Genomic DNA, 26,003 nt, shown 5'->3' with positions numbered 1-26,003 from the left:
ATGCAGTTTTTATGTACACATGTTCAGCAGAGTAGTTGTTCTTGTTGCTTTTCAAACAGGCGTGTCAAAGGCTGCGCTAATTAGTCGAGAAATTGCTAAAACGTAAGGTTTTAGTCAGGTTTGGTCATTTGCTTCGGTGAGTATAATCTTTGTCCGCCTCTGTAGTGTAGTGGTTAGTGTGATTAGCTGCCACCCTCGGAAGTGGTACGAGGGCTGGAACGGGATCCACTCAGCCTCCGGAGGTTAAGTGAGGGGGGTTCGATCCCCACTGACCCATACTCGAAGTGGTTTTCCGTAGTTTCCCACTTCTCCTCCAGGCAAATGCCGGAATAGTACCTAACTTAAGGCCACGGCCACTTCCTTCCCTCTTCCTAGTCTATCCCTTCCAATCGTCCCCTCAACCCCCCCCCCCCCCCCACAAGGCCCCTGTTCAGCATAGTAGGTGACGCCGCCTAGGCGAGGTACTGCTCCTCCTCTCAAGCTGTATCGCTCCGACCCAAAGTCTCGCACTCCAGGCCACTGCCCTTGAGGCGGCAAAGGTGGGATCCCTCGCTCAATCCGAATGAAAAAACCAACCAAACCAACGGTTTAAGAAAGAAAGAAAGAAAGAAAGAAAGAGTAGGCCTATAAACCTTAACATTTCTAAAATATTTTTATGTCTTGCTTTCCTAATTGTATATAAGAGGAAAGTTGTATCTCTTTAGCACGTGATCAGCCTTTTATCACAAATAATTCCCTTCACTAAATGTAAGCGTTATTTCGAAAATTATGAGGTAGATTGTGTCAATAATAAACTTATTAACGACTCATAAAACCAAACCAAACCAAACCCCATGGCACTACAGCCTTTGAAGGGCCTTGGCCTACAAAGTGACCGCTGCTCAGCCTGAAGGCCTGCAGATTACGAGGTGTCGTGTGGTCAGCACGACGAATCCTCTCGGCCGTTATTCTTGGCTTTCGAGACCGGGGCCGCTATCTCACCGTCAGATAGCTCCTCAATTCTAATCACGTAGGCTGAGTGGACCTCCAACCAGCCCTCAGGTTCAGGTAAAAGTCCCTGACCTGGCCGGGAAACGAACCCCGGAGCTCCGGGTAAGAGTCAGGCACTCTACCCTTACACCGCGGGGCCAACGACTCATAGGATTCATATTTCGCTACAAACAACTATTGGTTTCTGAAAACAATAACATTTGAAGTATATATTTTATACAAAAAACTATTTACAAAATTCTGTTCGATCACCTTTAATGTTGGTTTTCTTTCCTTTCTTCGTATGCTAAACAGGACTTTCGTAATAGATCTTTTTTAGTTGTTATAGGTCATTATTATAATATTGATAATTGCATTAACCATTTATGACATTTGTCTTCAATGATTCTTCAGTGACTAGAAGAAAAACAGACGCTGGCAAGTCAGTGGAAACTGACCGAATATTATAAAATACGTTTTATTCCAGTTTTTGTTATAAATGTTCATGTTTACAACTGTATAGAATAAGGAAAGGATGTTAGATATTTAATTTAAGGCTTCTATCCGACAAGAAGAGAAGAGATGAGCCTGGTATAGTATTCTTTTTTTTTTTTTTTTTTTTTTTTTACAAGTTGTTGTACGTCGCACCGACACAGATAGGTCTTGTGGCGACGATGGGATAGGAAAGGTCTAGGAGTGGAAGGAAGTGGTCGTGGCCTTAATTAAGGTACAACCCTAGCATTTGACTGGTTTTAAAATGGGAAATCATGGAAAACTATCTGCAGGGCTGTCGACAGTAGGGTTCGAACCCACTATCTCCCGAATGCAAGCTGATAGCTACGTGACCAAAAGCGCACAACCACTTTCTCGGTGTATATTTAAACATAGTTATTATGTCCGCCTCCGTTCGCTCCTGTCCTCAGTGGCTCGGGTTCGATTCCCGGTACTGGCAGATGGCAGCAGGGCTGGTATGTGGTTGAATGACACATGAAGCTCACCTCCGCTGGAGTGCCTGAAAAGAACTGCACTACCTGAGGATGAGAACACGAGTTTATTATTATTATTATTATTATTATTATTATTATTATTATTATTATTATTATTATTATTATTATTATTGAGGCTATTTCTAACATCGATTATGTATGCTCCATTAACCTGAGTGCCTTTCTTCATCTAGATTATACGTTTATATATCTCAGAAGAAGCTGTTAACATTATTTAGAGTTCACGCTTAGACAAGATGAAGATAATTTCCTCAATTGCTAGAAAAACCATCGCATAACGGTCTTGAAATATTCGAGTTCAACAAGCAGATACATTTGGTTTATAAACGCTTATAGAATGCATGAAGTCGAGTCTAGCCACTTGACTTTCAACTTGAATGTCTCAGATTCGAATCCTGGAATCTTCGGTTGAGAAATTCACTAGGTCCTAGTGTGATAAGAGGAAGGAGATTTGTGCTTACGCCCGTGGCCAAGTCCTGTGATGGCCTTGTAGGGAAGGAAATGACAGAATGGAACAAGGTGGTGGGTCATCAGGTTAACTTGTTTCCACTGCATTTTTTTTTTTTTTTTTTTTTAGTGACTCACAATTAGTCAGATCATTATTGCGATCTTGAAACTACAGGTGAATCTGATATTAGTTGTATTTACTTGTGCCGGGCTTATCTCCCAACTGAACCAATTATATATGCAAGTGTACAAACGAATTCGAATTCTTCTTCTTCTTTTCCTGCCGCTTTTCCCAGACCTGTGGGGTCGCGGGTGCGAACTGTGTCGCACATGTGGATTTGGCCCTGTTTAACGGTCGGATGCCCTTCCTGACGTCAACCCTATATGGAGGGATGTAATCACTACTGCGTGTTTCTGTGGTGGTTGGTAGTGTATTGTCTGAATATGAACAGGAACGTGTTGGGAAAAACACAAACACCCAGTCACCGGGCCATAAGAATTAATCAAATACGATTAAACTCCCCGACCCGGCCGGGAATCGAACCCGGGATCCTCTGAAACAAAGTCCTCAATGCTGACCATTTACCTAATGAGTCGGACGTACAAATGAGTTCATCTAATAAAAACAATACTTTATTGTTAAAACTTAAGGTTTTTTAAATAATGTATGAATTGAAAGTGATACAACGGGAATAATCTGCAAGTGTGTCTTAGGTTTGTATATAACAGAAGAGAAATCTTATACATGCATTTGAAACAAAAGTTATAGCAAAAAATATTAGCGCAATAATAAAAATAACAACAATAACAATGAAAATGTGAAGGAAATATTTCAGAATATGTATGTAATTTCACCAATCTCCTTTTTTTAAAATGATCTATTACACCTGCTGATGAACCAAGACAAGCACTGACGTTCCATGCTTACACCACGGAGGACAAAGTTCTGCGTTCAAATGTAAGACATAAGATGACACCACAGCATAAAAGCGTGATGATACACCCTATTTCCACTCAAATATCAATTTTAAAATATTTGTTGGTTACATCCTTATTCCGGAGAGGTCTTCAGGTCTCTATAACTCAAGCTTCAATTCAAAGTTTACTCATTCACTCAATCAATTAGTTAAATAAATCAATTGTTCAGTTGTGATCGCCATTACGTTGTACATTGCACTGTATATATATATGAACCGTAACAAATTCTAGCAAATACAATTTATCGCTATGAAATGTTCGCTCCGTACCTAATTGATTAGAACGCTGGCCTTTGTTGCAAGGGGCCCCGACCCCCGAGTTCAATTCTCACATGAAACGGGGATTTGAACTTTCATTGGTTAATTCTTCTGGCTCGGGGACTGGACCTTTACCTGTTTTGAACATCACATATCGTCCTACGTAGAGCTTCATTCTCATAAACGTGCAGGTTATCCATGAGCGTCAACTCGAAAGACCTGCACCAGGTCCCTCTGGAGACCACATGCCACTGTATAATAATGTCCGCCTCTGTGGTGTAGTGGTTAGTGTGATTAGCTGCCACCGCCTGAGGCCCAGGTTCGATTCCCGGCTCTGCCACGACATTTGAAAAGTGGTACGAGGACTGGAATGGAGTCCGCTCAGCCTCGGGAGGTCAACAAATTAGTGTGGGGGGGGGAGGGTTCGATTTCAACCTTAGCCATCCTCGAAGTATTTTCCATGGTTTCCCACTTCTCCCCATATTATTAGGGGATTTCTGCCCTGTGGTAAATATGTGTTTGTGAGCTGAAAGCTCAGAAATTGTAAAACTTGGGGCATGAAACCCAGATTGTTAAATTGTCTCTAAATCTTGGCTTTTCCTGGTCTTGTACCTAACTTACGGCAACAGCCGCTTCCACCCCTCTTCCTTACCTGCCCCTTCTAATCTTCCCATCCCACACAAGGCCCCTGTTCAGTATAGCAGGTGAGGCCGCCTGAGTGAGGTACTGGTCTTCCATCCTAGTTGTATCACCGTCTAAAGTCTCACGCTCCAGGACACTGCCCTTGAGGCGGTAGAGGTGGGATCCCTCGCTGAGTCCGGGAGAAGAACCAACTCTGGATGGTAAATGGATTAAATAATAATAATAATAATAATAATAATAATAATAATAATAATAATAATAATTTTACCGGCTGGTACACCCCTACGCCACACATTTGAATTTTTCGCCTTAAAGTACTCCTCTACGGGAGAAACACTGAACTTAAAACTGGACCTACTTAAACTTTTCCTCTGAAGATGTCACTGTGTGATTTTCGAGTTGTTTTTGTTTTCTATTTATCAAGAAGTTTGGACATTCTCTCATAGATGTCACTGCCTAAAAACTATAATCAGGCACCCTGGTGCGAAGTGAAGGAACTTTATTTGAAGAAATTTTGTACTCATAAGTTTTTGTCCTTACTAAATTTCGTTCTTTCATTTGTGTGTTGGCAATATTAATCTTTCCTTCCGCCAGTTTTGAACTTAGCCAATTCAGAATTTCTGTAATTAATGTTTGACCAATCGTGTCTGTCTTCTTCGATTTTGTGTGTAACTGTGTACTGTAGCCAATAAAAGCCTGTGGGTGTGTCTTAATTATTCATGAAAGGTCTCGAATCTTCCCCGAGGGTATAAAAACTGCTGATTTTCTTGTCTCTCGGCCACATCATCAACATCTAACTTAGTGTATGGACGTGTAGCAGGAGGCGGGAAGCGCCTCTTTCTTCAAGCAGCAGTTCTTCAGTAAGGTAATGGCCGCTTAACATCTTTATTTCTTGCTAGCTCAACAGTTTAACCCGCGGGGAAGGTCCGAAACCTTTACCATGTAACCTATCTCTATAAACATGTAAATGTTCCAGTTTATGTAAAAACTTCATATATCTTTAACTGTAAATCGGGGATAGAGAGTGCTTTACCCTCTCGAGCTCCCTTTCATTATGATTTGAGGTGACTACGTTTTCGTAACCGATTTTATACTCTTCCTTCATGTGTTAAATTTATTGTGTATACGAGTCACCTCCATAGTTTGGGGATAGCCCCTGTTTCATCGGCCTAGTGCCTCTTAGGTTTTAAGAAGTTTCATAAAGGAGTGCAAATTCACGCCTCCATTCATTTTTGCATTTTGGGCCATTTACTTAACCCATTATTTTTCTACTAAGGCCTAGTAGGCTAGGTACAAGATACCCCCGTTTCATGTTGTGTAAGTTGTGCCTTGATGGCAATTTAGTGTAAAGCCTGGTATTGCCTTTAATAGGCTTGGAAAACTGAGAGCGGGTCAGCTCTTTTAAGTATTGGAAATATGCCTCTAGGAGGCTTGACATTGCTAGGTGGGAGCAAGTGCTCCATATTATTAGGGGATTTCTGCCCTGTGGTAAATATGTGGTAAATATGTGTTTGTGAGCTCAGAAATTGTAAAACTTGGGGCTTGAAGCCCAGATTGTTAAATTGTCTCTAAATCTTGGCTTTTCCTGGTCTTATACCTGATTGTCGGTTATTTGTTGACTTGTTATTTGTTAAACTTTGAAATTCTATGTGAAAATTGTTAAGTTTTGCTATTTCGAAAATATACCTATAATGCAATTTTAATTCACATCTCGGCCTTGCAGTTAGACCCATTCACTCCGGCACCTTCTTTCACAATAATAATAATAATAATAATAATAATAATAATAATAATAATAATAAAAATCACAATCAACCAAAACAACACAAAAGTTCTCAAACATCAAAATTGACATTAGGAAAAGATGAACGAAATTCTTCGGTCATCTCACTAGATTACCAGAAAATCGATTGACGAAAAGGATAATAGATTATGTAACCTCGCTTAAGAACTCAACACCATGGCTTAACGAACTTCGGAAGGACCTCTAAAACACAAACAGAAACACTACAGACCAAAGTGGTTGGCAGAACGTAAACAAACCTTCTCGGAAAGAATGAAAGCCTATTGAAAGAACAAGACGAACCCGCAGAAGAATTGATTGAGTTATTTGCTTAACGTCTTCCAATATTGGGAGAATTCGCCAAGAATAATAAAATAATATATACCGATCCAGTAGCTGCACGGTTTATGCCACGTAGCTATCAGCTTGCATTTGGCGGATAGTAGGTTCGAGCCCCACTATCGTCAGCCATGAAGATGGTTTTCCGTGGTTTCCCATTTTCACACCAGGTGAATGCGGGGGCGGTACCTTATTTAAAGAATCAACTGGAGAACCCGAGCTCGAGGGCACTTATGGGATGTGCTAGGAGTAAGTGATATTCGGGTAAGGAGAGAGAACGAGGAAGGGTTAGGAGATTATAAAGTGTACTTGACGGGTGTTAATAAGTGAAGGACAGAATGTGGGGTAGGGCTGTTTATCAGGAACACTATTGCACGCAAAGTTTCTGTTAAGAACGTAAATGAGTGAATGATGTGGACAGATTTGGCAGTTGGAAGAATTAGGACTAGAATTGTCTCAGTGTATTCACCATGTGAGGGTGCAGATGAGGTTGAAGTTGGCAAGTTTTATGAAGCATTGAGTGACATTGCAGTCATGGTCAACAGCGAGGATAGAGTAGTGCTAATGGGCGATTTCAAAACGATAGTTGGAAATAGAACTGAAGGATATGAAAGGGTTATTGGTAAATTTGGGGAAGATATGGAAGCTAATGGGAATGGGAAGCGTTTGCTGGACTTCTGGGTCAGTATGGGTTTACCAGGCGAGTTGGTCATGCAGTTAAGGGTGCGCAGCTGTGAGCTTGCATCCGGGAGATAGTGGTTTCGAACCCCACTGTCGGCAGCCCTGAATATGGTTTTCTGTGGTTTCCCATTTTCACATCAGGCAAATCCTGGGGCTGTAACTTAATTAAGGCCACGGCCGCTTCCTTCCCACTCCTAGCCCTTTCCTATCCCATCGCCGCCATAAGACCTATCTGTGTCGGTGCGACGTAAAGCAAGTTTTTGTAAAAAAGTATGGGTTTAGCAGTTACGAATACATTCTTCAAGCATAAGGCTATTCTCCACTACACATGGAAGGGTAGGGACGCCAATTCCATAATAGACCATATCTTAACCGATTTCGAATTCAGGAAATCTGTTAGGAATGTACGGGTTTTTCGGGGATTTTTCGATGATACAGGCCACTATATGATCTAGGTATCTCTAGACCTTAGAGAAAGTGAAATCTGTCTGCAAACGAAGAAGGGTAGAAAATCTCCAGGACGAGGAAATTAGACACAAGTATATGGATATGATTAGTTCGAAGTTTCTAACAGAGGACACTAAACAGGTTCAGGATATAGAAAGAGAATGGGTGGCATAAAGAGATGCTGTAGTAGAAACGGCAAGGGAATGCCTAGGAACACCTGTGTTTAAAGATGGGGAAAAGCAAAGACTTTAATCTTGGTGGAATGATGAAGTGAGGGAAGCTTGTAAACGTAAAAAGAAGGCTTATCAGAAATGGCTCCAAACAAGGGCCGATGCAGACAGGGAATTGTACGTGGATGTAAGAAACAGAGCGAAACAAATAGTTGTTGAATTCAAATAGAAGTCGTGGGAAGATTTTGGTTATAACCTGGAAAGGCTAGGTCAAGCAGCAGGGAAGCCTTTCTGGACAATAAGTAAGAATCTTGGGAAGGGAGGTAAGAAGGAAATGAACAGTGTTTTTGGTCATTCAGGTGAGCTCATAGTAGATCCCAGGGAATCACTGGACAGGAAAAGGGAATATTTTGAAAATCTTCTCAGTGTAAAAGGAAATCTTCCTGGTGGTGTCGCGAACAACTAACCAATGAAATTACTCTTGAGGAAGTGGAAAGGATGGTAAATAACCTCCATTTTCATAAAGCAGCAGTAAGAGATGAAATTAGACCTCAAATGGTGAAGTACAATGGAAAGGCAGGGATGAAATGGCTTCATAGTGTAGTAAGATTAGCATGGAGTGTTACTAAGGTACCTTCAGACTGGACAAAATCAGTAATTGCACCTATCTATAAGCAAGGGAACAGGAAAGATCGCAACAACTATCGAGGTACCGTATCTCATTGATTAGTATACCAGACAAAGTATTCACTGGCATCTTGGAAAGTAGGGTGTGATCACTGATCAGTGTTTGAGAGGAAGTTGGATGAAAACCAGTGTGGTTTCAGATTGTGCCGAAAGCCTGCAATCTAATATATTGGAACTTTAAAATGGGTGCAATGAGTACGGTATGAAAATTAGCCTTTCTAAGAGTAAATTGATGTCAGTAGGAAAGCAATTCAACAGATTTGAATGTTAGATTGGTGATACAAAGCTAGAACAGGTAGATAATTTCAAGTATTTAGGTTGCGTGTTCTCCCAGGATTGGTAATACAAAGTGAGAATGAATCAAGGTGTAGTAAAGCTAATGCAGTGAGCTCGCAGTTGCGATCTACATTATTCTGTAAGAGGGAAGTCAACTTCCGGACGAAACTATCCTTACATCGGTCTGTTTACAGACCAACTTTGCTTTACGGGAGCAAAAGCTGGGTTGATTCAGCATATATTCATAAGTTAGAAGTAGCAGACATGTATGTAGCGAGAATGATTGCTGATACAAACAGGTGGCAACAATGGCAGGGGGGTACTCGGAATGAGGAGATATAGGCTAAGTTAGGAATGAACTCGATGGATGAAGCTGTACGCATAAACCGGCTTCAGTGGTGGGGTCATGCGGGGTGAATGGAAGAGGATAGGTTACCTAGGAGAGTAACGGACTCTGTTATGGAGGGTAAGAGAAGTAGAGGGAGACCAAGATGACGATGGTTGGACTCAGTTTCTTACGATTTAAAGGTAAGAGATATAGAACTAAATGAAGCCACAGGACTAGTTGCAAACAGAGGATTGTTGCGACATTTAGTAAATTCACAGAGGTTTGCAGACTGAACGCTGAAAGGCATGACGGTCTGTAATGATAATGTATGTATGTATTTATTTATTTATTTATTTATTTATTTATTTATTTATTTATTTATTTATTTATTCATTTATTTATTTATTTATTTATTTATTTTATTTATTTAACAAAGCTGTAACTTCTTTGAAAAGTGAAGCATCTTCTGATGAAAGGTATAAACCAAACTTGTGGTCTGGCTTGATTTAACAAATTTAAAAAATGATAAAGAATGACATTTTAAACACAGTAAAACAAAACGTAAGGTTCAAGAAAACTTTGCAGCACAAAACATAAACAAACAGGTTAGATGTGAAATTAATGTGGAAAGCGGCATGGCACCCTGAGAGGTAATGGAATGGATTACACACATTTGTTTTAAATAGGAAACAAATCAAAAACTTAAAATAGAAAGATATTTGCAAAGGGAAATTTAAGTGTTTTTAAGCATGCTGGCACACATGCGCGTTTCGTTGAAGGAAATTCAATCACTGATTTGAATTGAAGGAAAACTATTCAACGGTACCATGATGGTTAAAATGAGGGCTAATCCCAATCTACACAAATATAAAAAAATAACATAGAGGTACAGTAAACTTGCATCTCTATCTAAATCACTTCCGGTAACGTGCATAGATTTACTGTACTTATGTAAAGTTACTCAGAAATACCGGGAGGGAACCCGAGGGATCATTACATCACAAAGTTAAGAAAAAAGATATTGCCGCCGAAACAAAAGGTACCGTACATGATCTTAGCTGAAAAGCTAAGTCATTTCGACAACTTGAGGATAAACTCCTGCGTAAGATAAAGAATGATTACATTTGAAAGATGTTAAAAAACGAAACAGAGGTAGAAACAGTGCTTAACCTGAGACCGGGTTTCCCACGAGGGGCCCAAACGAGTAGCACGTCCGCTCACTAAGATGGTCAGATGATCAAAGATACAGATCCTACCTCGCTCCCACCGAAGGAGCGGGGTAGGATCGAGAAACAGGAAATGGTGCAACCACCAAAGAGAACCAATAACGAAATCGATTTTCAACCTATTAGGTTGTGTTACGTACATTTAGTACCTGTTGAAGAGATGTTAAGTACAGAATAAAAATGGTCAACCGGACACCAGTGTGATCCAAACCCACAACCTTCCGATTTCGCGTCTGTTGCTCTACCAATTGAGCTACGGTTGTCTACGCCATCTTTGCTCTGTTGCAAAGGATCTAATCTACAGGTCTGGCAGTAGGTTTAAAGTCGGTTTCGATTACAATGCGGTCGTGAAAATTCAATATTCATATAAGTAGGTGGTTCAAAAGGTTAGTTTCACTAACGCGCCGCAGCAGCGCGCTGTGTGTCGCAAACGTGGGCACAGCAGAGGAAGGGACAGACACTGCCAACACGTCTGTTAGGCAGGTCGCTGTGGTGTCTCGTCTAGTATTGTGGGAATAGCGGCCAAATGCAATGGCGCGTCAACTGGACGTTCACTCGAAATATGAGGTGCGTGCGACAATCCGATTCCTATGGGCCAAAAGGAAGAATTGCACGGACATTCGTCGTGAAATTAGTGCTGTGTTTGAGGAGCGGGCCATTTTTCTGCAAGGTATCGTAAAGTGGTGTCAGCAATTCGAAGCCGGACGCACGGATATCACGGACGACCATCGCGAAGGCAGGCATGCAACGTCCAGGATCCGTGCAAAGATCAACAATGTGAATGCGATCATTAGACAGAACCGGCGCATTAAACTGAGAGAAATCACCACGCAGCTTGTAACCGTACAACAGGGTTGCAGATTCCATTCAGTATTTATTATTATTATTATTATTATTATTAAAGGTAATTAAAGCATCAGACATGTTATGCATTCATAACATGAAGAAGAATGTAATCAGCGGCGATATCACATCTCACTTCAAGTTCATGCCAATAGCTTTTTTGTTTAGATTAAATTTTCCTTTTATTAGTACCGCAAATCTCACTATATATATTTTTTGTTAAATTAAAAGACGTCAATGATTGTTCATTGTGACGTAAATTATAGTCATAAACTCAGTTTTATTTTAATTATAATAAGTGATTCCAGCTCCGTGTACAATCCTCAATTGTGGAAATGCAACAGTAACTTAATATTGTCCTGATCCATATCCCTGTATATTGCCAGATATGTGAGTTTATCACCTCACGCCTTGAGATAATTGATATAAGAGGTATGCTCTACCGAATTTTGTTGTTTTTATTAAAAATCAACTGGCGCTCAAACAAATGTTATTTATATTGTGTGGAAGATATGAAGGTATAAGAGTAGTGGTTGGAGTAGCCACAACGTGTCGCCAGCAACGTGGGACTCGAAAGGTTCAGAAAAGGTGTTTCTGAATGGCAATATACATGGATCAGTTCTTTTAATGAGTACGCACATGTTAAATTCACCGAGTAACGTTAGGAAGGTCATTTTGTTGAAGTTTGTATTTAAGGGGTAATGTCAGAGGAAGTGCAAGGGGAAATAGCTTTGAGATCGCGAAAAATTAGTAGGAAACCGAAGATGGACAAGGATAGCAATATGCAGTCAGGTGATGAGGCTGAGGTTATTGTGTCCAAGGAAATCCAAGGTGGTAACATAAATAGGAAGTTTTTGACTAAGTTGGGACCTGCTGAAAGTCAGAAAATAGTAGAAAGTGAGGAAAACGCTGTCACGCAAGATCAAAGTAAAGGGGTGATTGATCTGGGTTTATTTAATTTGCTGATGTCCAAAATGACTGAGCAGAATAATGCCATTAGTGAGAAAATTGAATCTCAGAATAATATTATGAGTGAGAAAATTGAAACGGTCATTAGTGAGATAATTGAATCTCAGAATAATATTATGAGTGAGAAAATTGAAGCGGTCATTAGTGAGAAAATTGAAACTCAGGGTATTACTATTAATAAGAAGATCGATGATGTTAGTAATAAGATAGATCATAAGGTGTTAGAAATAAGTAAGCAAATTAATAATTTAGAAATTAAGGTAAATAGGGAGTGTAGTGACATCAGAGCTGAGATGGAATTGGGTCGGAACAATCTCCATACTGAAATCGAGCAAGTTAGTGAGACAGGCATCAAACAAGGGCATAAGATTGATGAATTAGGCACCAAGATCGAGTCTAATAAAGGAGAAATCAATGAGTTAGTAGAAGAAAGGTTTGAAAAGATAACCAATACAGTGGGGCAAGAAACTAGGAAATGTATTAGTAGGGTAGAATATGTGGAAAGAAAACTTGGAGAAGTAGGTGATCTAGAGAGTGAACAAAAATCATTATCACAGAAGGTGAGAGGATCGGAAGAAAAGTTGCAGGAGGAATTAAGAAAAATTCAAGAAAAGGCTGAGGAAACAGTGGAAGAAAAATTTCTGAGTTGCCAGAGAGTACTCCAGAAAGAAGTGCGTGACAGTAGAAATGTACGTGAAATAATTGTAAATAATGGTTTAATCACTAGAGATCATGATTTACCTAAGTTTTCTGGGAAAGAATTTAACCCGATGGAATTTATGAGAGTAGTAGAGAAGAAATTTGCTGTTCAATTAAGAGACAATATTATTAGCTGGGAAACTGTATTGGAGATCTTATCTAATGCTTTCGTAGGAGAGACTAAGTCTTGGTTTCAGGTATATAGAAGCTCGATGTCTAGTCTAACTGAATTTAAGGAAAAATTCATAGCTAAATTTTGGAGTGAAGGTGTTCAGAGTAGAGAGAGAGAGAGAGAGTAATGTTTGGCAGGTATAATTCTAACGAGGGTGTTAGAATGACAGAATATTTTTTGGCTCATGTTTTGGTGTGGACAAATTTAGAATGTATTGGACCTGAGGCTGATATAGTTAGACTTATGGCTAAGCACTATCCCGATAGAATAAGAGAAGCTGTTTGTATGCAAAAAGTGGAGACTATTAAGGAAATGGAGATTTTGTTCGAAAGTTTTGATGCTTTAGGTAGTAGCTTGAATAATAGTAGGACACTAAATAGGAATGTAGAAGGAAGGGGTGACCAATCTAATAATCAGGACAGGCCTATGAATAATCGTAACTACAGAAGAGAATATCAGGAGAGACCTAATAATAATTTCCACAGGGAGAGAAATTATCAAAATAGTTCGGAAAATTTCAGGACTGGGAGGCGTGATTATGGTAATCAACCAGAAGCTGGGAGGCGGGAGAATACAGGCCATAATAATAATGAAGCTAGAGGAAATAGGCAACAGGGGAGGCCGACTGAGGTGTGTAACCAACAAGTCGTAACCGAACCAAGTAATTTAAACGCGCAACGGACTGTATAAACAGGTCACTGAGACAGTCCGTAAATGGTGAGTTCACGTATAAGGTAGATAAGTATGTTAATGTCGACCAGCCTATAGTTGTAAGTGAACATGATTATGACCTAAGTAGCAATAATTCAAATGTTTTAAGTGACGACTTAATCGTAGACAATACATTTTATAAGTGTAATTTAAATTTAGATATAAGGCAAGATTTGTTAAGTGATCTTATATTATGTAATGAGGATAATTTAAGTAGTGTTACTGTTCTCACCGACGATTGAACTGCTGATATGGGGCAGTAAAGTTAAGATTTTGTTGGACTCTGGTAGTGAGAAGTCATGTGTAAATTCCAAGCTGTATGAGGAAGTTTTGAGAGAGAAGTATGATGTAGCGGAAATTCCAGTGAGGAATACGTTCATCGTAACAGCTGTTGGAAACAAGTCTCAAAGAGTGAATAAACAAATAGCTGTCCCCATTAACATAAGTGGAGAATGTATTTTCCAACCATGCTTAGTTGTGCCTAATTTAGTTTATGGCGTTATTTTAGGTACCGACTGGTTAACGTGTCACAAGGCTAAATTAAATTTTGATCTGTGTAATGTCAATCTTATTTGGGGAAAGAGTAGCAGGGAAGTCAGTTTACCATATGATGTTTTGTCAGAAATTAGTGCGAATAAAGTGTGTTCTAGTACGGAAGGGTCTTGTGAAATTCCTAATATTAGGAAAAATATTGATGTCTGCCATGTGTCTATACAGAGAGATTCTAGAGATGAATTGTATGAGACAGTGGAGAAATGTAATTTAGCGGAAAGTCAGAAGGATGAATTGTGTGAATTGTTGATATCACATTGTGATGTTCTTAGTGATCGGCCTGGTAGGACACATCTTTACGAACATAAATTTAATGTTCTTGATAACTCAACTTTTGTAGTATTATATTGGATGAATTTGAACTTGGTGACAAGGTTTTACTCAGAGTGCCACTCCCGTCATCAGCAGAAGCTGGTCAATTTTCTAAGTTTTTCTTGTTATATCAGGGATACTTCACCGTAGTGAAACGGATTGGGAAATGTGCTTATTCATTAGAAGACAAGGAAGGAAAGATCGTAGGCACATACAATATAAGAAATCTTAAGAAATATATCATGAGAGTTTGTTGATTAATTTTCATTATTATGTTAATTCACCATGTTTTATGAAGCTGGCATTGCGAACAGGACTTCAGTGAAATTAGCGTGTGTTGTGACATTAAGTGAAGAACGGCAGTGCAATAAACTCCAGTGCTTGGAGAAAGTGTATATAATGAAATGTCTTCGAGAATTACTTTTGGACACTAAATGAACGTTTGAAACGACAGAAGTGAGAAAGTAATGTAATCTCTGTATGTAAATAATACTGTATAATCAAAGTTAAAAATGATAATTGATCAATGTTTTATATGTGTAACAGGTGATTATGTATATATTTCATGAATCAATCGATTCATTTAATCGATTATTTCATAAGGGAGGCGTTCTGTAACCGTACAACAGGGTTACAGATTCCATTCAGTATTTTTTTATATTATTATTATTATTATTATTATTATCATCATTATTATTAACCCGGTTCATTAGATTTGATATTCTGTTTCTCATCATTTAGACTGTAATAATTAGGCATCACGCATATCATTGTATTTAATCATAGGTTAAGTGAAATTTGTTTGTAATTATTCTGTATTGCTGTAAGTGAGATTTGTTGGTTTCATATAGTCATGCTATGGCTTGTAACTCTGGCTAAATGAGCTGGCATAGTATTTTGCAATCGAGGCTATGTTTAACTGAGAATGTTGTGTGCAAGTAGAATTCCCGGTGACGCATTAAACTTAGTCATCTGCAATCCGCTTGGGCACGCTTAGACAACACTTGACTGATGACATCAGTGCGTGGGCACGTGATTGCGACCAAGAGTCAGTATTCGCCAGCTACTGTATGTTGAAGTGGAAGGGATGAACAGAGAGTAGGGAGATGAGTCGTCATCGCGAGGTTATAAAAGTCTATGCAACGGTGGTGAGAGGGATTCAGATCATATCTATCAGATCATATGTATCAGTCAGATGTATCAAATGGAAGAAGTGGTCTTAGAGTGATGGTCAGAGCTAAGAGTTGTGTTTTCAAGAGGTCTTGTAATAATCGAGGAGGTCTACAAGTGGTGGTTGTATCCGAGCAGAGACGGGTACTATGCTGATAAAGAAACATCATCATCTTGTGAGGATGGACTTCACAAGATGTTTCAATAATATTTTCCAATTACTTATAATATATTGAGTGGACGTAATTACATTGGAGCTCTCTACACGCGTACATGGTATGTAGGCCAACTCCTTGTTATATAAGAAGATAATAGCAGACGGCTCCCGACTTCAGCTCATAGGTTTTCCCAAGAATTTCAAGTTCAACAGCGGTGTATGCAGACATCAGGTAATTAAAGCATCAGACATGTTATGCATTCATAACATGAAGAAGAATGTAATCAGCGGCGATATCACATCTCACTTCAAGTTCATGCCAATAGCTTTTTTGTTTAGATTAAATTTTCCTTTTATTAGTACCGCAAATCTCACTATATATATTTTTTGTTAAATTAAAAGACGTCAATGATGGTTCATTGTGACGTAAATTATAGTCATAAACTCAGTTTTATTTTAATTATAATAAGTGATTCCAGCTCCATGCACAATCCTCAATTGTGGAAATGCAACAGTAATTTAATATTGTCCTGATTCATATCCCTGTATATTGCCAGATATGTGAGTTTATCACCTCACGCCTTGAGATAATTGATATAAGAGGTATGCTCTACCGAATTTTGTTGTTTTTCTTAAAAAAGCAACTGGCGCTCAAACAAATGTTATTTATATTTTGTGGAAGATATGAAGGTATAAGAGTAGTGGTTGGAGTAGCCACAAGCTGAACATGTCGTATGGCAGTGTGTTCGCCATTGTTCACGAGGACCTTGGATATCGTAAGCTGTGTCAAAGATGGGTTCCACGTCTTCTCACCGATGAGCACAAGGGACAACGTTTCCAATCCTCCCTGGCATTTTTGCAACGCTATGTCGCAGACGGCAACGGGTTTCTGCGGCGAATCGTCACAGGTGACGAAACGTGGGTTCACCACTTCACCCCCGAAACGAAGCGAACATCAATGGAATGGGTGCACCCCTCATCACCACAACGAAAGAAGGCCAAGGTTCAACCTTCAGCCGGTAAGGTCATGGCGACAGTGTTCTTTGACATGGAGGGTTTGCTGCACGTGGAATTCATGCCGAAAGGAACGACGATCAACGCAGCGTCGTATTGTCAAACGTTGCACCGGTTGCGTAAAGCGATTAAAGAGAAGCGCCGGAGGAAATTGAGCGCCGGTGTGATTTTGTTGCACGATAACGCAACACCTCACAAGGCCCGCCAAACGAGAGAACTGCTGCAGCGTTTCAAGTGGAAGGTCTGGCAACATCCAGCCTACAGTCCCGACCTTGCGCCATGTGACTTTCATCTGTTCGGTAAGCTCAGAACGGAGCTCGGTGGTCGACGTTTCCAGACCGATAAGGAGGTGAAGGCCGCTGTCTCCGAGTGGTTGCAGAACGCTGGAGGAAATTTATATGCATCCGGATCGACAAGTCGGTTGTGCGTTCGCAGAAGTGTTTGGAGTCTCTTGGAAACTATGTGGAAAAGTGACGTTACAGTGTATGTCGTTATAGCCGTGTTGCTGTTGTATAGGTGGTGTAATAAATGTCCGTAACTGGGAAGTGCAACTTATTTTCTGATCTGCCCTCGTAGTGTTTACCTTCGACTTTCACATTCACCAATTACATTAACTCTTATTTTCTCCAATCAAAAGTCTCTTCGTTCTTGCTGACACAGTGATAATAAATGTTCGAGAAAAGTTTTCATTTACGCAATAGAAAACGCGCTTCCAGAACTGCGCGTGTAGTATAGGATGTTTAACAAATTTAGACGAAAAACGAAAATATTAAAATTCACAGACAAATGATAATTTTTATACAACCCATAAATAAAGTGTTTCTAAAAATGAATTTAAAATGATCTGCATTGCATTACATTTGGCCGCTATTCACACAATACTAGACAAGACACCACAGCGACCTGCCTAACAGACGTGTGGGCAGTGTCTGTCCCTTTCTCTGCTGTGTCCACGTTTGCGAGACACAGCGCGCTGCTGCGGCACGTTAGTGAAACTAACCTTTTGAATGAAATCGAAACAATTTTTTTTTTTTTTTTTTTTTTGCTAGGGGCTTTACGTCGCACCGACACAGATAGGTCTTATGGCGACGATGGGATAGGAAAGGCCTAGGAGTTGGAAGGAAGCGGCCGTGGCCTTAATTAAGGTACAGCCCCAGCATTTGCCTGATGTGAAAATGGGAAACCACGGAAAACCATCTTCAGGGCTGCCGATAGTGGGATTCGAACCTACTATCTCCCGGATGCAAGCTCACAGCCGCGCGCCTCTACACGCACGGCCAACTCGCCCGGTCGAAACAATTTTTGCAAGTCCAAAGGTCCAAACACAACAAAATCTTATACAACAAAAAATATTTTTTTTAACAATAAAATAAGAAATTTCAATCCATTCCCTCTGCTCTCTTTATACTGCCACATATGGTACTACTTTATTTAGAGCTTCATTACTTTGCCCATATTTTTCTTTTAAAGATTCTATTGATGTTGCAACTGCTATAAACATTGCTTGGAAAGGCAACGTTTCTTTTCTTTTTCTTTTTGTTGTCAGTGATTTAAAGTCGCAATAACACGCGATGGGGGAAAGGTCTAGAATTGGGAAGGTAGCAGACGTGGCCTTAATTAAAGTATGGTTTCGTTTGAAAATCAGAAACCGCAGAAAATCAACTTCAAGGATGCCGACGATGAGATTCGACCCCACCATCTCCCGAATGCAAGCTCACAGCAACGTGATCCTATTCGCTTGGCCACCTCGCTCGGTACGTAACATTTCATTCTACCGTTTTGAACTAAACTGTTGTCTTACGATTCAGTCTCAGTGTGTATGTTGAACTCATACTTGATACAAATCTCAGATAGATGTTGGTGATTACTGATTGGTATCGATATCTTCATCACCAACGTGAATGGGGCCCTTAAGACAGCGGCCAAACTTTTCACCGCAACCGAAGACATTTTGCTAGTTGTTTTACGTCGCACCGACACAGATAGGTCTTACGGCGACGATGGGACAGGAAAGGCCTAGGAGTGGGAAGGAAGCGGCCGTGGCCTTAATTAAGGTACAGCCCCAGCATTTACCTGGTGTGAAAATGGGAAACCACGGAAAACCATTTTCAGGGCTGCCGACAGTGGGGTTCGAACCTACTATCTCCCGAATACTGGATACTGGCCGCACTTAAGCGACAACCGAAGACAGTATGGATCAAACTTGTATGGTAATGTCTAAGTGACCAGTGTGCTTTTTGTGTCGTAAATATAAATAAAAGGAAGGTCCTGGACTGAAAAATTGATAGAAGTTCGAGATGGTGGCTCTTAAGTCTTTTAAGGACATTTGTTTCTGACATACAATATGTTTAATAGTTTCGAAACCGTACTTGGATCTGTAAGCGTTACACAATTATGAAAATTATAATATCGTAATAATGTCTAGGTTCCGCCTCTGTGGTGTAGTGGTTAGTGTGATTAGCTGCCACCCTCGGAGCCCCGGGTTCGCTTCCCACCTCAGCCATCCTTGAAGTGATTTTCCGTGGTTTCCCACTTCTTCTCCGGGGAAATGCTGGGATTGTTCCTAACTTAAGGCCACGGTCGCTTCGATCCCTCTTCCTTGTCTATCCCTTCCAATCTTAAGATTGTGAACAACTGCAAAAAGACCACAACATTCGGGAGATAGTAGGTTCGAACCCCACTGTCGGTAGCCCTGAAAATGGTTTTCCGTGGTTTCCCACTTTCACCAGGCAAATGCCGGGGCTGTACCTTAATTAAGGCCACGGCCAGTTCCTTCCCACTCCTAGCCCTTTCCTGTCCCATCGTCGCCATAAGACCTATCTGTGTCGGTGCGACGTAAAACAACTAGCAAAAAAAAAAAAAAAGACCACAACAATGCTGTGAGATGGACATAAGTCAATGGTATGATGATAAACGGGGTTAAAAATCAGGTTGTGAGTTTCAGGATTAGGAAAAGTCCTCTCATTTTAATTACTGCGTTGATGGGGGGTGAAAGTTCTTTATGGGGATTATTGTAAGTACCTAGGTTTTAATATAAGGAAAGATCTCCATTGGGGTAATCACATAAACGGGATTGTATAAAAAGGGCCCAGATCTCTGTACATTGTTATGAGGGTGTTTAGGAGGTTTTAGTAAGGATGTAAGTCGTACTGACCACACGACACCTCGTAATCTACAGACCGTCAGGTTGAACAGCGGTCGCTTGGTAAGCCGTGGGTTGTGTGGTGTGAAAGGATAGGGTAAGCCCCCAACTAGAATATGGTTCCAGTGTATACGACCCTCACTAGGATAAATTGATTCGGTAACTGTAAAAACTCCTAAGAAAAGCAGCTCGATTTGTTCCAGGTGATTTCCGACAAAAGAGTAGCGTTACGAAAATGTTGCAAGCTTAGGGCTGGGAAGACTTGAGAGCAACGAGCTCCTCCACTAAGTGGTATGTTCCAAACTGTCAATGGAGAGATGGCGTGGAATGACATTAGTTGAGGAATAAGTTTTATGTGGTGTTTTGAAAAGTAGGAAAGATCACAATGTGAGGATAAATTGGAATCCAAGAGGACAAATTGAGGCGAATATTAGTTTATAGGAAGAAGAGTTAGGGATTGGAATAATTTACCATGGGAGATGTTCAATTAATTTCCAAATTCTTTGCAGTTATTTAAGAAAAGGCTCGGTGAACAACAAATAGGGGATCAGCCACCTGGATGACTGCCGTAAATGCAGATCAGTAATGATTGATTGATTGATTGATTGATTGATTGATTGATTGATTGATTGATTGATTGATTGATTGATTGATTGATTGATTGATTGATTGATTGATTGATTGATTGATTGATTGATTGATTGATTGATTGATTGATTGATTGATTGATTGATTGATTGATTGATCTTCCCATCTCCCCACATGGCCCCTGTTCAGCATAGCAGATGAGGCCACCTGGACGAGGTACTGGTCCTCCTCCCCAGTTTTAACCCCGACCAAATATCTCAAGCCCCAGAACACTGCTCTTGAGGCGGTAGAGGTGGGATCCCTCACTGGACGTTAAAATAACTGAATACAAAATTTGTAGACAACGCGTGCGACAAAAGTGTTCAATGTGTCCAGCAAAATGACGTCATTGGTTGATGCAATAAGGGTGCCATCTTGAGGTACTAAAATGACCGTACCGCGCGGCGAATATTCGGTGTAGCTCTAGACTGCGGCGTGGTAGCCAGTCGTGTGAGGTGTCGATCGATTCTTCTTAGCGCGTTCTACACGTATAGAGAAAAAATATTCACACTGTGATTTTTTTGTTGCTATTGGCTTTACGTCGCACCGACACAGATAGGTCTTGTGGCGACGATGGGACAGGAAAGGGCTAGGAATAGGAAGGAAGCTGCCGTGGCCTTAATTAAGGTACAGCCACAGCATTTGCCTGGTGTGAAAATGGGAAACCACGGAAAACCATCTTCAGGGCTGCCGACAGTGGGGTTCGAACCCACTATCTCCCGAATACTGGATACTGGCCGCACTTAAGCGACTGCAGCTATCGAGCTCGGTAGTGAATATTTTAGAAAAATGCGGTGAGTAGAAGAGCGAAAGATTTATTTTAGTAAAATGATATGGTATGTGGACAATAAGTGGCTTAAAAATGATAGAAAATGTTCTCGAGAGCAGCGGCGGTGCGTGGTATTGTTGCACAACTCCCAATAATTTTGCACTTAATTTGTCGTCTTTTCTTTTAATGTTTTAGCTTAATAAACCTAACATATATTCAAAAACATGTTCAAATCAACCATCTTCGGTCGTTCGCTGTAGTAATGCTTCGTAACGGACAAATAAAGCTGCTGGCTTCGAATCAAACTCAGGGGGTTTGCTTTCCTATGGCAACTCCCTTCATAGTAGACCGCGCAGCGCAATGTACCTCAGCAGGGACGAGTCTAAGCCTGCATAGCATCAGGTAGCATGCTCGCCAGTATCGGTCTCAGGGAGTTGCACGAGATTAGCAAGTCCCCTACCGAGAAACACCTTGCGCCACTCTGCGGAGATTACTTCATTCCTACTTTCTCTCCTCTCGCAATGGTAATTTCATTACCATTTTTTACATTTACAGTTTTTTGCTTTACGTTGCACCGACGCAGATAGGTCTTACGGCGACGATGGCTTAGGAAAAGGGCTAGGAGTGGGAAGGAAGCGACCGTGGCTTTAATTAAGGCACAGACACAGCATTTGTCTGGTGTGGAAATGGGAAACGGCGGAAAGCCATCTTCAGGGCTGCCGACAGTGGGGTTGGAATCCACTATCCCTCGATTGTAAGCTCACAGCTACGTGACCCTAACTTGCTGGGTAATTTGCTTTCCACGCCATACCAGACCATCCACAATATTACCGAAAACTGCTAAGTGACTTATGTCTGGTTTCTTTGAAAACCACAACTGGAATGTCGTCTTCTCGACTGATTTTGAACGTTAGTGTTGTCAGCACTGTAGTGCCGGCAGGTTTCAGGAAGATGTGGATGCGTTGCCATTTAGTAATCATGCAGCATTGGAGTGGTGCGAAACTGCACGCTCTGAATATCGAAAACATGTGGTTCCTGCAGGACGGAGCCACGTCACATATTGCACGACAGTCGATGGAAGCCGTTCGCCAACTGTTTGGAAGGCACATCATTTCACGTAACGGCGACATTCCATGGCCTGCGAGATCACCTGATATTAGTGTTTGCGACTTCTTCCTGTGGGGACATCATGAAAATAAAGTGTACCGCTCATGTTCTGCAACTATCCATGAACTGAAACAGAAGATTGAAGACGGAATCACTGCCATTCCCCAAGACATGCTAGAGCGAGTATTCGAGAGTTTTCGTAACAGGTTATTAGAATGTGAACGCCGATTTGGAGTTCACCTTACCGATGTCATTTTTAAGAAGTTAAGAGTCAGTTCGTGACATTTTGTAATGAAGACATAAATGACATACTGTACACATGTACTTTCGTCAATAAAACTATTTTTTACTGTGTTTATTCGTACAAATTACGTTCCTCCATACTTTCCCCTTCCCCTGCGCCACTCTGTACTGCTTCTCGTCAATATTTATTTGATGAACTGGCATCGAATAGCAAGCATCGTGCCATTTCCATTAAGATCGGTTTTTTTCTCTCAGCTTCTTATTTTTCTGCGGTGAGTGCGTCCTTCTTGCCTGAAATATTCCCGCAGTGCTGAATCCCTGTATTCTCTTCCTTGGTCTGACCTTACAATCTTCGCCTTACCTCCAAAATATGTCTTCATATTTTCTATAACATTTTGAATGTGAGATAATATCTCACTTTTGTGCTTTAAAAAATAAGTATAATGAAAGTAATAATCAAATAATCGTATAAATGGTACCACTTCCTGCTCTTTTTATTTTGTTTTTTGTAATATCTGAAGCCATCTCTTTTCAGTTTCGACTGAGTTAATTTTTAACACTTAGGTTCTTCTGTCTGCCGAAAAAATCTTGAGTAATATATATATAACGCTAACGTGTATGTTTCACAAAACTCAGGCTCTTAAACCAGAGGGAGTTAAAAGATGTGGTTTGTACCAAAATCTTCCAAATCGTCTCAATAGTACAGGAAAAATCTTGCATTTCTTGAAATCAACGGAAATATTTGTTTTATTTAATTATTTACTTGTTTATTATTTATTTATTTATTTATTTATTTATTTATTTATTTATTTATTTATTTATTTATTTATTTATTTATACGGTCACTCACTTTGTTTTGCCATCTCTACCATGGAAACCGCGAAGATGATGTACAGTACACTCTACTTTCTATTCACGGCGTTGCCTAGGTCACAGAGCCTGCTCTTACTGTCAGTCGTCTTTAAGACGGGCAATGTGCTTTTTCTGCATGGCGTTCCCTAGGATACTTTTGCTGGCGCTGTCTATAAAACGGAAAGTCACGGTTTATCTCAAGCAGGCAAGTCGTATAGTTTAGAATTTGACCGCTGGTGCTGCGCATAAGACGAGATCGCATTATATGAGTTTTGTATCTTGCAGTGAATGGTCGCACTGAGCAATATAATGTAGATTGTGATAAAGTCGTTGATATTTTCCTTTTAATTATGTCGATATAGGAATGAAAGTCATGATGAAAGAGGAGACCGTTTAGAGACTGAATGACACGCTTTATGTCAAGTAAGTCAGGTAGATTTGTCTCTTACAGTGAATGGTTGCGCTGAGAAGTAATATAGATAGAGTGCGATAAGTCGTTGGTTTTGTTTCCTTTGCGATTTCATCATGCCTCGACGACGTGCTAATATAGGATACAACACGACAAATACTAAAAGACTACGCGTTCTACGCAATAATGAAAGTTGTGATGAGAGAGAAGACCGTTTAGAGACTAAAAGGGAAACCATTCTTTGCGGAGAGATGGGGAAACTTCCCTGGAACGAAACAATTATCTCAAGATTGCGAAAGAATAGGTCCCAAAGAGAAAGAGAAACGTCTGTTGATAGAGAACAGCGTATGTTCAGAGATCGCTCCAGGCATTCACAACAATGTCATAATGTGATTAGTACACTTAATTCTAATAATGTTGTAATCTATGGTAGAACAGTAATTCACTGCTGAATATTCTAACCGTTCAGTTGATACCCTCGAGGATATCGAAGAGGTGGTACATTATTTAACTGAATTTTTAAATTGTTTGATTCTTTCTGGAACTATTCTCCACAAACTGATTTTAAAGATACCTATATTATTGCTCCGCAACATAAACACACCAAAATTATGCACTGGCACAAGATTGATATTCAAATCGTTAAAAAATTCTACTTGAGTGCACGATCCTCACTGGGTGTGGAGACGGTGAAACTGTTTTGATCCCCGAATACCAATGGTAACCACCGACCTACCATTTTAGTTTAAAAGGCTCCAGTTTCCAGTCAAGGTATTGTTACGAATACAACTCCATCTGTTTCATTACTCTAGTTTATTTCAGGATGGCCCAATAAATGCACACACATATATACTCCCCCACACACACACCAGTTATGAATGGCCACACTTACTAATTACTGTCTATTTAAAAAATTGCTCTTCCTTATGGCGTAGCAGGAGGTCCAGCCCGTTTGTCTACCTGCGGCCGCTTAAACCTTACTTTCACTTTTCCAGAGTCAAGTCACCTCATACAGCAGCTGTGTGAAGACCGCTGGATCTGAACACAGGGCTACGGGCCACTCAACACACGACGACTGTTCGTTGGTTCGATTCCACAGAAAATCCAGTCATTCACACAGTCACACGCAGTGAACATCCAAACAATTAAACAGTATTAAACAGCAGGACGATACTCACAACAGCGAACATTAACATTGGTCCATTTACCTTCACACTCGCGGTAGCGGCTTCCCTCGCTCTGCCTCAGTCCACAGAAATACACGAACGCACAGTACAGTCTTCCGTTCTGTCGTCTCCAGTCCACCCACACACTGGTCTCTCCGATATCACAACAACCGCTCCTGGTTCAGACCTCGGTGGGACACCAGCGACAGCCAATACTTCTGTCGCCCTCAGCCCAGCCACCGAACCCTAACGCACTGAGTCTCTCACTGACTTCACCACAGAGTCCAACACTAACTCCGAGTCCAGCACCGACTGACTGACTGTCCGCGGATAGCCTCCCTTTTTTTTTAGCTCGAGTGATTTGAGCTAGAAATTTCGTGATATCACTAGAGGCAGAATATTCCCGTTGAATCTCCAAGAAACTCAAAGGTAAGCCGGCCGACGACAATAATACTCGGAAAGGCCGGCCCCACCCTACAAGCCGACTGGGAGATCCCAGGTCGTGTGAGTCACCAGCACCTCCCGGAAGTACCGAAAGGGGCTACCACGGGGCTGGCACGTAACAGTATGTTTTAGTATGACCATTAATAAAGCACAGGGCCAAACTCTAAATATTACTGGTCTAGACTTGAGCGTTGAATGTTTTTCTCTTGGTAAACTCTGTGGCCCTGTCACGTGTTACTTCCAAAGAAAATGTATTTTGGGTAGAGAATCACATACCGTAGTATATACGGGAAATATTTAATATGTAAGGCCACACTTGCGATGCCGTTTGGGTCAGCTTGTACATCTATAAATTACCTGTAAAAGAAACAACTTAATTAAAATAGTATGTCATGTTTCGTTCTCGAA

Source organism: Anabrus simplex, chromosome 1, assembly GCF_040414725.1.
Source record: "Anabrus simplex isolate iqAnaSimp1 chromosome 1, ASM4041472v1, whole genome shotgun sequence".
Lineage (NCBI taxonomy): Eukaryota > Metazoa > Arthropoda > Insecta > Orthoptera > Tettigoniidae > Anabrus > Anabrus simplex.
Note: the sequence above shows the minus strand (reverse complement) of the source record.